General features: G+C 45.1%; 1 protein-coding gene across 2 annotated transcripts in view; it reads right to left on the bottom strand.

Annotated features, from left to right (window-relative positions):
• The window catches only part of LOC118964977 (multiple epidermal growth factor-like domains protein 11), a 388,319-nt gene that overhangs the window by 332,619 nt on the left and 43,651 nt on the right, over positions 1-12,049 (bottom strand). For both annotated transcript variants that reach the window (XM_090223210.1, XM_090223211.1), the window contains exon 2: positions 7,227-7,338. The gene's annotated coding sequence lies outside the window, so the exon portion shown is untranslated. The remainder of the gene's footprint in view (positions 1-7,226; positions 7,339-12,049) is intronic.

Here is a 12,049-nt window from a genome sequence, read left to right as displayed (position 1 = left end):
TGGCAGCCCTCAGTAGAACTGGTTATACACTCAGCCACAGTGGCAGCCCTCAGTAGAACAGGTTATACACTCAGCCACGGTGGCAGCCCTCAGTAGAACAGGTTATACACTCAGCCACGGTGGCAGCCATCAGTAGAACAGGTTACACACTCAGCCACGGTGGCAGCCCTGACTAGAACAGGTTATACTCTCAGCCACGGTGGCAGCCCTCAGTAGAACAGGTTATACACTCAGCCACGGTGGCAGCCCTCAGTAGAGCAGGTTATATACTCAGCCACGGTGGCAGCCCTCAGTAGACCAGGTTATACACTCAGCCACGGTGGCAGCCCTGACTAGAACAGGTTATACTCTCAGCCACGGTGGCAGCCCTCAGTAGAACAGGTTATACACTCAGCCACGGTGGCAGCCCTCAGTAGAGCAGGTTATATACTCAGCCACGGTGGCAGCCCTCAGTAGACCAGGTTATACACTCAGCCACGGTGGCAGCCCTCAGTAGAACAGGTTATACACTCAGCCACGGTGGCAGCCCTCAGTAGAACAGGTTATACACTCAGCCACGGTGGCAGCCCTCAGTAGACAAGGTTATACACTCAGCCACGGTGGCAGCCCTCAGTAGACAAGGTTATACACTCAGCCACGGTGGCAGCCCTCAGTAGAGCAGGTTATACACTCAGCCACGGTGGCAGCCCTCAGTAGAACAGGTTATACACTCAGCCACGGTGGCAGCCCTCAGTAGAGCAGGTTATACACTCAGCCACGGTGGCAGCCCTCAGTAGAACAGGTTATACACTCAGCCACGGTGGCAGCCCTCAGTAGAACAGGTTATACACTCAGCCACGGTGGCAGCCCTCAGTAGAACAGGTTATACACTCAGCCACGGTGGCAGCCCTCAGTAGAACAGGTTATACACTCAGCCACGGTGGCAGCCCTCAGTAGAACAGGTTATACACTCAGCCACGGTGGCAGCCCTCAGTAGAACAGGTTATACACTCAGCCACGGTGGCAGCCCTCAGTAGAGCAGGTTATACACTCAGCCACGGTGGCAGCCCTCAGTAGAGCAGGTTATACACTCAGCCACGGTGGCAGCCCTCAGTAGAACAGGTTATACACTCAGCCACGATGGCAGCCCTCAGTAGACCAGGTTATACACTCAGCCACGGTGGCAGCCCTCAGTAGAGCAGGTTATACACTCAGCCACGGTGGCAGCCCTCAGTAGAACAGGTTATACACTCAGCCACGGTGGCAGCCCTCAGTAGAGCAGGTTATACACTCAGCCACGGTGGCAGCCCTCAGTAGAACAGGTTTGTGGTTTGATTGATGCATGAGAGGAAATCAATGTTCCTATTCCTCCTGTTCAGTAGCAGTTAATTTACACAGCCAGGGGTTACACTCAGGTTCATTTCCTGAACATCACTCATTTACACACACATGGGGCACACACACACACATGGGGCACACACACACACATACACACATGGGGCACACACACACACATGGGGCACACACACACACATACACACATGGGGCACACACACACACATGGGGCACACACACACACACACATACATGGGGCACACACACACACACACATGGAGTCTACAACCCACACAAGTGACTCAGGTAGTGCAGCTCATCCAGGATGGCACATCAATGTGAGATGTGGCAAGAAGGTCTGCTGTGCCTGTCAGCGTAGTGTCCAGAGCATGGAGGCGCTACCAGGAGACAGGCCAGTACATCAGGAGACGTGGAGGAGGCCGTAGGAGGGCAACAACCCAGCAAGCAGCAGGACCGCTACCTCCGCCTTTGTGCAAGGAGGAGCAGGAGGAGCACTGCCAGAGCCCTGCAAAATGACCTCCAGCAGGCCACAAATGTGCATGTGTCTGCTCAAACGGTCAGAAACAGACTCCTTGAGGGTGGTATGAGGGCCCGACGTCCACAGGTGGGGGTTGTGCTTACAGCCCAACACCGTGCAGGACATTTGGCATTTGCCAGAGAACACCAAGATTGGCAAATTCGCCACTGGTGCCCTGTGCTCTTCACAGATGAAAGCAGGTTCACACTGAGCACATGTGACAGACGTGACAGTCTGGAGACGCCGTGGAGAACGTTCTGCTGCCTGCAACATCCTCCAGCATGACCGGTTTGGCGGTGGGTCAGTCATGGTGTGGGGTGGCATTTCTTTGGGGGGCCGCACAGCCCTCCATGTGCTCGCCAGAGGTAGCCTGACTGCCATTAGGTACCGAGATGAGATCCTCAGACCCCTTGTGAGACCATATGCTGGTGCGGTTGGCCCTGGGTTCCTCCTAATGCAAGACAATGCTAGACCTCATGTGGCTGGAGTGTGTCAGCAGTTCCTGCAAGAGGAAGGCATTGATGCTATGGACTGGCCCGCCCGTTCCCCAGACCTGAATCCAATTGAGCACATCTGGGATCATGACACATCATCACATCATGTCTCGCTCCATCCACCAACGCCACGTTGCACCACAGACTGTCCAGGAGTTGGCGGATGCTTTAGTCCAGGTCTGGGAGGAGATCCCTCAGGAGACCGTCCGACACCTCATCAGGAGCATGCCCAGGCGTTGTAGGGAGGTCATACAGGCACGTGGAGGCCACACACACACTACTGAGCCTCATTTTGACTTGTTCAAAGGACATTACATCAAAGTTGGATCAGCCTGTAGTGTGGTTTTCCACTTTAATTTTGAGTGTGACTCCAAATCCAGACCTCCATGGGTTGATAAATTTGATTTCCATTGATAATTTTTGTGTGATTTTGTTGTCAGCACATTCAACTATGTAAAGAAAAAAGTATTTAATAAGAATATTTCATTCATTCAGATCTAGGATGTGTTATTTTAGTGTTCCCTTGATTTTTTTGAGCAGTGTATATAATGCCGGCCTACCAAGAGGCACAAGGCCTCCTGTGGGGTTGGGGGCAGGGATTAAAGTCAAAACACACATCACATAAAGAGAGACACCACAACAGATATTAGATATTTTTGTCAGATGTTACAATGGAATACTGAAGTATAATTACGAGCATTTCATAAGTGTCAAAGGCTTTTATTGACAATTTATTTGAAGTTGATGCAAAGAGTCAATATTTGTGGTGTTGACCCTTCTTTTTCAAGACCTCTGCAATCCTCCCTGGCATGCCGTCAATTAACTTCTGGGCCACATCCTGCATAATATCCCATTCTTGCATAATCAATACTTGGAGTTAGTCAGAATTTGTGGGGTTTTGTTTGTCCACCCGCCTCTTGAGGATTGACCACAAGTTCTCAATGGGATTAAGGTCTGGGGAGTTTCCTGGCCATGGACCCAAAATATCGGTGTTTTGTTCCCCGAGCCACTTAGTTATGGCAAGGTGCTCCATCATGCTGGAAAAGGCATTGTTCGTCACCAAACTGTTCCTGGATGGTTGGGAGAAGTTGCTCTCGGAGGATGTGTTGGTACCATTCTTTATTCATGGCTGTGTTCTTAGGCAAAATTGTGAGTGAGCCCACTCCCTTGGCTGAGAAGCAACCCCACATATGAATGGTCTCAGGATGCTTTACTGTTGGCATGACACAGAACTGATGGTAAGCGCTCACCTTGTCTTCTCCGGAAAAGCTTTTTTCCGAATGCCCCAAACAATCGGAAAAGGGATTCATCAGAGAAAATGACTTTACCCCAGTCCTCAGCAGTCCAATCCCTGTACCTTTTGTAGAATATCAGTCTGTCCCTGATGTTTTTCCTGGAGAGAAGTGGCTTCTTTGCTGCCTTTCTTGACACCAGGCCATCCTCCAAAAGTCTTTGCCTCCCTGTGCACGCAGATGCACTCACACTTGCCTGCTGCCATTCCTGAGCAAGCTCTGTACTGATGGTGCCCCAATCCCACAGCTGAATCAACTTTAGGAGACGGTCCTGGCGCTGGCTGGACTTTCTTGGGCGCCCTGAAGTCTTCTTCACAACAATTGAACCGCTCTCCTTGAAGTTCTTGATGATCCGATAAGTGGTTGATTTAGGTGCAATCTTACTGGCAGCAATATCCTTGCCTGTGAAGCCCTTTTTGTGCATAGCAATGATGACAGCACGTGTTCCCTTGCAGGTAACCATGGTTGACAGAAGAAGAACATTGATTCCAAGCACCACCCTCCTGTTGAAGCTTTCACTCTGTTAATGAAACTCAATCAGCATGACAGAGTGATCTCCAGCCTTGTCCTCGTCAACACACACCTGTGTTAATGAGAGAATCACTGACATGATGTCAGCTGGTCCTTTTGTGGCAGGGCTGAAATGCAGTGGAAATGTTTTTTGGGGATTCAGTTCATTTGCATGGCAAAGAGGGACTTTGCAATTAATGGCAATTCATCTGATCACTCTTCATAACATCCCGGAGTGTATGCAAATTGCCATCATACAAACTGAGGTAGCAGACTTCGTGAAAATTAATATTTGTGTCATTCTCAAAACGTTTGGCCACGGCTTTACGCTGTAAGGCACATGTGAATGCTTCGCTCAACACAAGTATTGTACCTCCATCAAAATTGAGACAATGTCTCTTTAGAAAGACCCGGCAATCTAAATTACAACAATCAGGAATGTGTTGTAGCTACATTCCTTCAATATTCCCTGTAGTCCCCTTCACCTTTATGTAGTGTAGTGGTGTCTCTCTTTATGTAGTGTTGTGGAGTCTCTATGTAGTGTTGTGTTGTCTCTCTCTATGTAGTGTTGTGTTGTCTCTCTTTATGTAGTGTTGTGGTGTCTCTTTATGTAGTGTTGTGGTGTCTCTCTCTATGTAGTGTTGTGGTGTCTCTCTCTAAGTAGTGTTGTCTCTCTTTATGTAGGGTTGGGGTGTCTCTCTCTATGTAGTGTTGTGTTGTCTCTCTTTATGTAGTGTTGTGGTGTCTCTTTATGTAGTGTTGTGGTGTCTCTCTCTATGTAGTGTTGTGGTGTCTCTCTCTACGTAGTGTTGTGGTGTCTCTCTTTATGTCGTGTTGTGGTGTCTTTCTTTATGTAGTGTTGTGGTGTCTCTCTTTATGTAGTGTTGTCTCTCTTTATGTCGTGTTGTGGTGTCTCTCTTTATGTAGTGTTGTGGTGTCTCTCTTTATGTAGTGTTGTGTTGTCTCTCTCTATGTAGTGTTGTCTCTCTTTATGTAGTGTTGTGGTGTCTCTCTTTATGTAGTGTTGTCTCTCTCTATGTAGTGTTGTGGTGTCTCTCTTTATGTAGTGTTGTCTCTCTCTATGTAGTGTTGTGGTGTCTCTCTTTATGTAGTGTTGTGTTGTCTCTCTTTATGTAGTGTTGTCTCTCTCTATGTAGTGTTGTGGTGTCTCTCTTTATGTAGTGTTGTCTCTCTCTCTTTATGTAGTGTTGTGGTGTCTCTCTTTATGTAGTATTGTCTCTCTTTATGTAGTGTTGTGTTGTCTGTCTCTATGTAGTGTTGTCTCTCTTTATGTAGTGTTGTCTCTCTCTATGTAGTGTTGTGGTGTCTCTCTTTATGTAGTGTTGTCTCTCTCTATGTAGTGTTGTGGTGTCTCTCTTTATGTAGTGTTGTCTCTCTCTCTTTATGTAGTGTTGTCTCTCTCTATGTAGTGTTGTGTTGTCTCTCTTTATGTAGTGTTGTGGTGTCTCTCTTTATGTAGTGTTGTGGTGTCTCTCTTTATGTAGTGTTGTGTTTTCTCTCTTTATGTAGTGTTGTCTCTCTTTATGTAGTGTTGTGGTGTCTCTCTTTATGTAGTGTAGTGTTGTCTCTCTTTATGTAGTGTTGTGGTGTCTCTCTTTATGTAGTGTTGTCTCTCTCTATGTAGTGTTGTGGTGTCTCTCTTTATGTAGTGTTGTGTTGTCTCTCTTTATGTAGTGTTGTCTCTCTCTATGTAGTGTTGTGTTGTCTCTCTTTATGTAGTGTTGTGGTGTCTCTCTTTATGTAGTGTTGTGGTGTCTCTCTTTATGTAGTGTTGTGGTGTCTCTCTTTATGTAGTGTTGTCTCTCTCTATGTAGTGTTGTGGTGTCTCTCTTTATGTAGTGTTGTGTTGTCTCTCTTTATGTAGTGTTGTCTCTCTCTATGTAGTGTTGTGTTGTCTCTCTTTATGTAGTGTTGTGGTGTCTCTCTTTATGTAGTGTTGTGGTGTCTCTCTTTATGTAGTGTTGTGGTATCTCTCTTTATGTAGTGTTGTCTCTCTTTATGTAGTGTTGTGGTGTCTCTCTTTATGTAGTGTTGTGTTGTCTCTCTTTATGTAGTGTTGTGGTGTCTCTCTTTATGTAGTGTTGTCTCTCTTTATGTAGTGCTGTCTCTCTTTATGTAGTGTTGTGTTGTCTCTCTCTGTGTACTGTTGTGTCTCTCTATGTACTGTTGTCTCTCTTTATGTAGTGTTGTGTTGTCTCTCTCTGTGTAGTGTTGTCCCTCTTTATGTAGTGTTGTGTTGTCTCTCTCTATGTAGTGTTGTCTCTCTTTATTTAGTGTTGTCTCTCTTTATATAGTGTTGTCTCTCTTTATGTAGTGTTGTGGTGTCTCTCTTTATGAGAGATAATGTTCTATAACAGTTCTATAGTGTTCTATAACAGTTCTATAATGTTTTATAACAGTTCAATAATGTTCTATAACAGTTCTATAGTGTCCTATAACAGTTCTATAATGTTCTATAACAGTTCTATAGTGTTCTATAACAGTTCTATAGTGTTCTATAACAGTTCTGTAATGTTCTATAACAGTTCTATAATGTTCTATAACAGTTCTATAGTGTTCTATAACAGTTCTATAGTGTTCTATAACAGTTCTATAGTGTTCTATAACAGTTCTATAATGTTCTATAACAGTTCTATAGTGTTCTAAAACAGTTCTATAGTGTTCTATAACAGTTCTATAATGTTCTATAACAGTTCTATAGTGTTCTATAACAGTTCTATAGTGTTCTATAACAGTTCTATAATGTTCTATAACAGTTTTATAATGTTCTATAACAGTTCTATAGTGTTCTATAACAGTTCTATAGTGTTCTATAACAGTTCTATAGTGTTCTATAACAGTTATATAGTGTTCTATAACAGTTCTATAATGTTCTATAACAGTTCTATAATGTTCTATAACAGTTCTATAGTGTTCTATAACAGTTCTATAGTGTTCTATAACAGTTCTATAGTGTTCTATAACAGTTCTATGGTGTTCTATAACAGTTCTATAGTGTTCTATAACAGTTCTATAATGTACCTGTACTCTAAACAGTCATTTGAGCAGGAAGCTTACCTTGTGATGAGACAGGTTTGTGTGACTGGGATGGGGTTGCAGTGAAGGTATGAGTCCTTAGAGATCCTCTAGTGAACACAGGGATGGATATGGACAGACTGAACTACAACGCCTGTGGAAAACAGACAGAGGTTAATTGAGTTCACATAGTCTCTCACTAACCTGCTGAACAGCACACGGACATGCATGTGTACGCAGGACACACAACGATGTGCAAGCACACACACACACGCACGCGCACGCACACGCACACGCACACGCACACGCACACGCACACGCACACGCACACGCACACACACACACACACACACACACACACACACAGCAACGACAAACACAACCGTACAAACACAAGTATGTGTGGCGGCAGGGACCCCAACACACACATCTGAAACAGAGTACATCAGTGGTAGTCTAGACCTCTCAGCAGTATTCACTCTGTACTGTCATCAGTGGTAGTCTAGACCTCTCAGCAGTATTCACTCTGTACTGTCATCAGTGGTAGTCTACAACTCTCAGCAGTATTCACTCTGTACTGTCATCAGTGGTAGTCTAGACCTCTCAGCAGTATTCACTCTGTACTGTCATCAGTGGTAGTCTAGACCTCTCAGCAGTATTCACTCTGTACTGTCATCAGTGGTAGTCTAGACCTCTCAGCAGTATTCACTCTGTACTGTCATCAGTGGTAATCTAGACCTCTCAGCAGTATTCACTCTGTACTGTCATCAGTGGTAGTCTAGACCTCTCAGCAGTATTCACTCTGTACTGTCATCAGTGGTAGTCTAGACCTCTCAGCAGTATTCACTCTGTACTGTCATCAGTGGTAGTCTAGACCTCTCAGCAGTATTCACTCTGTACTGTCATCAGTGGTAGTCTAGACCTCTCAGCAGTATTCACTCTGTACTGTCATCAGTGGTAATCTAGACCTGACAGCAGTATTCACTCTGTACTGTCATCAGTGGTAGTCTAGACCTCTCAGCAGTATTCACTCTGTACTGTCATCAGTGGTAGTCTAGACCTCTCAGCAGTATTCACTCTGTACTGTCATCAGTGGTAGTCTAGACCTCTCAGCAGTATTCACTCTGTACTGTCATCAGTGGTAGTCTAGACCTCTCAGCAGTATTCACTCTGTACTGTCATCAGTGGTAATCTAGACCTCTCAGCAGTATTCACTCTGTACTGTCATCAGTGGTAGTCTAGACCTCTCAGCAGTATTCACTCTGTACTGTCATCAGTGGTAGTCTAGACCTCTCAGCAGTATTCACTCTGTACTGTCATCAGTGGTAGTCTAGACCTCTCAGCAGTATTCACTCTGTACTGTCATCAGTGGTAGTCTACAACTCTCAGCAGTATTCACTCTGTACTGTCATCAGTGGTAGTCTAGACCTCTCAGCAGTATTCACTCTGTACTGTCATCAGTGGTAGTCTAGACCTCTCAGCAGTATTCACTCTGTACTGTCATCAGTGGTAGTCTAGACCTCTCAGCAGTATTCACTCTGTACTGTCATCAGTGGTAGTCTAGACCTCTCAGCAGTATTCACTCTGTACTGTCATCAGTGGTAGTCTAGACCTCTCAGCAGTATTCACTCTGTACTGTCATCAGTGGTAGTCTAGACCTCTCAGCAGTATTCACTCTGTACTGTCATCAGTGGTAATCTAGACCTCTCAGCAGTATTCACTCTGTACTGTCATCAGTGGTAATCTAGACCTCTCAGCAGTATTCACTCTGCACTGTCATCAGTGGTAGTCTAGACCTCTCAGCAGTATTCACTCTGTACTGTCATCAGTGGTAGTCTAGACCTCTCAGCAGTATTCACTCTGTACTGTCATCAGTGGTAATCTAGACCTCTCAGCAGTATTCACTCTGTACTGTCATCAGTGGTAGTCTAGACCTCTCAGCAGTATTCACTCTGTACTGTCATCAGTGGTAGTCTAGACCTCTCAGCAGTATTCACTCTGTACTGTCATCAGTGGTAGTCTAGACCTCTCAGCAGTATTCACTCTGTACTGTCATCAGTGGTAATCTAGACCTCTCAGCAGTATTCACTCTGTACTGTCATCAGTGGTAGTCTAGACCTCTCAGCAGTATTCACTCTGTACTGTCATCAGTGGTAGTCTAGACCTCTCAGCAGTATTCACTCTGTTCTGTCATCAGTGGTAGTCTAGACCTCTCAGCAGTATTCACTCTGTACTGTCATCAGTGGTAGTCTAGACCTCTCAGCAGTATTCACTCTGTACTGTCATCAGTGGTAGTCTAGACCTCTCAGCAGTATTCACTCTGTACTGTCATCAGTGGTAGTCTAGACCTGACAGCAGTATTCACTCTGTACTGTCATCAGTGGTAGTCTAGACCTCTCAGCAGTATTCACTCTGTACTGTCATCAGTGGTAGTCTAGACCTCTCAGCAGTATTCACTCTGTACTGTCATCAGTGGTAGTCTAGACCTGACAGCAGTATTCACTCTGTTCTGTCATCAGTGGTAGTCTAGACCTCTCAGCAGTATTCACTCTGTACTGTCATCAGTGGTAGTCTAGACCTCTCAGCAGTATTCACTCTGTACTGTCATCAGTGGTAATCTAGACCTGACAGCAGTATTCACTCTGTACTGTCATCAGTGGTAGTCTAGACCTCTCAGCAGTATTCACTCTGTACTGTCATCAGTGGTAGTCTAGACCTCTCAGCAGTATTCACTCTGTACTGTCATCAGTGGTAGTCTAGACCTCTCAGCAGTATTCACTCTGTACTGTCATCAGTGGTAATCTAGACCTGACAGCAGTATTCACTCTGTACTGTCATCAGTGGTAATCTAGACCTGACAGCAGTATTCACTCTGTACTGTCATCAGTGGTAGTCTAGACCTCTCAGCAGTATTCACTCTGTACTGTCATCAGTGGTAATCTAGACCTGACAGCAGTATTCACTCTGTACTGTCATCAGTGGTAATCTAGACCTGACAGCAGTATTCACTCTGTACTGTCATCAGTGGTAGTCTAGACCTCTCAGCAGTATTCACTCTGTACTGTCATCAGTGGTAGTCTAGACCTCTCAGCAGTATTCACTCTGTACTGTCATCAGTGGTAATCTAGACCTCTCAGCAGTATTCACTCTGTACTGTCATCAGTGGTAGTCTAGACCTCTCAGCAGTATTCACTCTGTACTGTCATCAGTGGTAGTCTAGACCTCTCAGCAGTATTCACTCTGTACTGTCATCAGTGGTAGTCTAGACCTGACAGCAGTATTCACTCTGTACTGTCATCAGTGGTAATCTAGACCTGACAGCAGTATTCACTCTGTACTGTCATCAGTGGTAGTCTAGACCTCTCAGCAGTATTCACTCTGTACTGTCATCAGTGGTAGTCTAGACCTCTCAGCAGTATTCACTCTGTACTGTCATCAGTGGTAGTCTAGACCTCTCAGCAGTATTCACTCTGTTCTGTCATCAGTGGTAGTCTACACCTCTCAGCAGTATTCACTCTGTACTGTCATCAGTGGTAGTCTAGACCTCTCAGCAGTATTCACTCTGTTCTGTCATCAGTGGTAGTCTAGACCTGACAGCAGTATTCACTCTGTACTGTCATCAGTGGTAATCTAGACCTCTCAGCAGTATTCACTCTGTACTGTCATCAGTGGTAGTCTAGACCTCTCAGCAGTATTCACTCTGTACTGTCATCAGTAGTAATCTAGACCTCTCAGCAGTATTCACTCTGTACTGTCATCAGTGGTAGTCTAGACCTCTCAGCAGTATTCACTCTGTACTGTCATCAGTGGTAGTCTACACCTCTCAGCAGTATTCACTCTGTACTGTCATCAGTGGTAGTCTACAACTCTCAGCAGTATTCACTCTGTACTGTCATCAGTAGTAATCTAGACCTCTCAGCAGTATTCACTCTGTACTGTCATCAGTGGTAGTCTAGACCTCTCAGCAGTATTCACTCTGTACTGTCATCAGTGGTAGTCTAGACCTCTCAGCAGTATTCACTCTGTTCTGTCATCATACGAAGCCTCTGATCATCGATGGTGTTGTAAAATGACAAGATATCAAAAGCAGTTTTAACACATGAATCAATATTTCATAGAGAAATTAATGTTTACGGGACAATACCAGTGGTTGTGACAGACAGATATTAATGATTCAGTAATAATGCAACAAATAATTCTGTGTCATGTTCTGTGTCATGTTGTTTATTAACAGCAGGCTGAAAACTCTTGTCTGTCTGTCTGTTTCTTTATCTGAATGAATGATTCATCTGTTTGAAGACCTTTGAAGTTGTTCCAGCCCAGGACTGGTCTAGGATCAGTCTATAGACAACAGGTCACCACTCCCCTGTGTATTGGTCAGCCCAGGACTGGTCTAGGATCAGAATATAGACAACAGGTCACCACTCCCATGTGTATTGGTCAGCCCAGGACTGGTCTAGGATCAGTCTATAGACAACAAGGCACCACTCCCCTGTGTATTGGTCAGCCCAGGACTGGTCTAGGATCAGTCTATAGACAACAGGTCACTACTCCCCTGTGTATTGGTCAGCCCAGGACTGATCTAGGATCAGTCTATAGACAACAGGTCACCACTCCCCTGTGTATTGGTCAGCCCAGGACTGGTCTAGGATCAGTATTGATAAGAAGAGAACCTATAGACTGCACCATTATTGGATCACTCATTCCAAATGCTACACTGAGGATGTCTCGACTAGCCTACCTGGTTAAATAAAGGTGTTCTCAACTAGCCTACCTGGTTAAATAAAGGTGTTCTCAACTGGCCTACCTGGTTAAATAAAGGTGTTCTCAACTGGCCTACCTGGTTAAATAAAGGTGTTCTCAAC

Source organism: Oncorhynchus mykiss, chromosome 26 (assembly GCF_057628025.1).
Source record: "Oncorhynchus mykiss isolate SJ-2025 chromosome 26, ASM5762802v1, whole genome shotgun sequence".
Lineage (NCBI taxonomy): Eukaryota > Metazoa > Chordata > Actinopteri > Salmoniformes > Salmonidae > Oncorhynchus > Oncorhynchus mykiss.
The sequence above is the reverse complement of the archived record's forward strand: the minus strand, read 5'-3'. Positions and strand labels throughout refer to the sequence as shown.